This window comes from Cynoglossus semilaevis, chromosome 1 (assembly GCF_000523025.1).
Source record: "Cynoglossus semilaevis isolate Cse_v1.0 chromosome 1, Cse_v1.0, whole genome shotgun sequence".
NCBI classification, from domain to species: domain Eukaryota; kingdom Metazoa; phylum Chordata; class Actinopteri; order Pleuronectiformes; family Cynoglossidae; genus Cynoglossus; species Cynoglossus semilaevis.
In genome coordinates, this window is record NC_024307.1 from 2107020 (window position 1) to 2109978 (window position 2959).

Genomic DNA, 2959 nt, shown 5'->3' on the forward strand with positions numbered 1-2959 from the left:
AAAAACTGACATTTTGACAAAAGGTTTCAATGAAAGAAATTCTAAAAGTGTTCTCTACATACCCTAATTTTATAAGAAACATGCAGGCAAAGATACAGTTTTGAAAAAAAAATTACAAACATTTTCATCAATATTTCTTAGTTTTTGACCAAAAATGACAAAGAACTGACATTTTGACAGAGACAGAGATTTTAATAAAAAAATAAAATAAAATGTTCTCTAAATGGCCTAATTTTATGAGAAATGTGTAGAAAAAGAAAAATGTTTTAACAATAATATTACAAAAAGTTTTTGTCAGTTTTTGTCACACATCTTCAAAAAATAAAATATTCTTAAAAAAGGGATTCAGAGAACTGGCGTACAGCTGCTGTAGGTGTCGTCCCAGTTCAGTCTCAGTACATCCAAACATTTTTTTTAAATAAATAAGCAGCACATCTGCTGTTTGTTTTTTACATGTTTTTGCTGTGTAACCTGGCCATACAACAGGCCAAAACATGACCATATATACTGGTCTGGGTATTAACAGCTCTAAGTCTGATTGTTCTTTATGTTATCATAACATAAATGATGTGTCTTTCCAAGAAGACATCCGATCTGGCCTTTACTAATTAATTGCAAGAAAAAAATCAATTGTGTGTAATTTGTGAAAGTAAATATTATACATTGGTAATTATGGATGTAATGATGCATCATGAATCAATACAAATTTGTGACAATTTGCTTCTGTTGAAATAAAAATTGATCGCACAAGGTGTAAGGCGTCTAGTCCAGTAGGTGGCGGTATGTTCCTAAAAAGTTGGTTGTGTCCCACTATTAAACCAGAAGTCAGGTCCCTACGTAGGCTAAGAGACGTTCAGGTGTTGGAACAGAACGTGGGAAGAACTGGTTCCACAGACACCAACAGTGTTCTGGAGTGGAACTCTTTCCACTTCCTGTTTTTTCTCTTCTGCTTCTGTTGTTGTTTCATATATTGACAGTTAACCAGGTCAGCCAGACCAGCTCATTTTTTTTAAAAAATTATGAAAAAATTGTATTAAGAGGAAAAAAACAATTGTGAATCATATCGTATTGTGAATTGAGTGACTGGTTTTCAACCAGCAGTGTATGCAGGGTTACATAGTACCATTCATACCAGGTCTGAAGTGAATGCAGTAATCGTCCGTTATTTTCTTAAATGTATGTTTTTATTTGTTTTATCCTTTGCTACGTTTTTTTCTCTTTTTCAGTCTAGACTGGAAACTAACTTACTGAAAGGTAAGTACAGCTGTCATTTAAAAGGTGAGAGAATTAAGTTATGAATGCTGAAGGTAGTAAAAATATTACTCTTTACTGCGTCCTCCACATGTCTGTGATTTTGTGAAATAATTTGGTTTCTAAGTGAAAAGGAAATGACTAATATTTTAGAGTGAATGAAGTATTTTATAAAAAGTGAAGAATTTATATCAAATATATTTTCCCTAAGCTTGGACTACAGATTTGGTCTGTTATTCCTCATGCTGAAGAAAGAACTGGATCAGAACATCAGATGTAAAGATATAATGTTGGCCAAGTGGTGCTTATAGTACAGAGATGTCAATAATTAGGTTTGGACACAAGAAAACATTTCAACCATGGCAGCTGTTACAACATTTAAACATGTTGAACACAGTGAAACTGCTCCATCTAGAGGTAAACCTACAAAAGTACCTTTCACTCCTGACACTGAACGTATTTGTCCCGGTGAGAAACAAAAAGGTCTGGTGACGATGATGATGATGACGATGATGATGATGATGACGATGATGCCAGAAGTCCTACGTTCTTTTACTCCCTGTGACATTTAAAAAAGACCAGTTTGACTTTGAATCAGAGCAGATCAATGGTGATGTTCCAGTGTTTCTGGACAAAAATGGGACTTTTTACTATTCTGTTATTGAAGAGAACAATGTCAGTTGATGAGCTTCACAGACCAGGTCAGTTGATGAGCTGAGTAAAATTAAAGGCAAAATGGACATTGTATATATAAAATTCCAAAGGGTTTTGGGCATGAATGCACATATCTGTATCATGTCATTTATTTATGGAAAATATTTTTTAAAGAGTCAAAAACATATCGCCCAGCTTTAAATGTTGGTAAATAAAACTTTGCAGATTTCATGAGAGTTCCACTGGGACCAGGACACAAGTCAAAACGCTGTCCAGAACTTTCAGAATGACGCTCAGGTGTCCTGACCACATTTGTCCACGGTGTGGGGCTATTTGGTGCTCAGTTGGTGCATACAATAAACTAAACTTAAACTTATCTTTATTTGTCATTGTGACACAGCACAGCACAGCACACCATGCACAACGAAATTTGCCCTCTGCATTTAACCCATCACCAAAGTGAACAGTGGGCAGCCGTGGTCAGCGCCCGGGGAGCAGTGCTTGAGGACGATGCCATGCTCAGTGCATCTCAGTGGCAACCTGGCAGTTGGTGGATTCGAACCTGGGGCCTTCCGGACAACAAAAAGAATGTAGAGTGGAGAAGAATAAGTGTGGATTTGATGTCCAGATAAAAGAGCATAAAACCTTATTTATGGATCAACAAAATGATGTAGAGATGAATATATGAACACAAGGGTTAGGGTTAGATTGGTCACAGGTCATCTGTATCATATTTAAATAAGTGACATGAATTCTCACAAGGACATTGGTGACCTCCTGGTCTGGGCCAGTGAGGAGAAACTGCACGGTTCCTGCAAAGGTTGGTGACACAGCACTATTTCCAACAACCAAACCACCCACGTTGGAGAAAATGCTACGGATGCCCTCAGAGTGGAACCCCAGACCACTGGAACCACTGTTATACCACTGTTATCGTTGTGGGAGCAGACAACATTTTTTGCTGTCCTGGCTGTCCAATGAGAGGGCAGAGATTGTACGGAGGGTGGTCAGACATAGGGTGCGCGGGCCAGAACCGGCCTGTGGTTCTCCACAG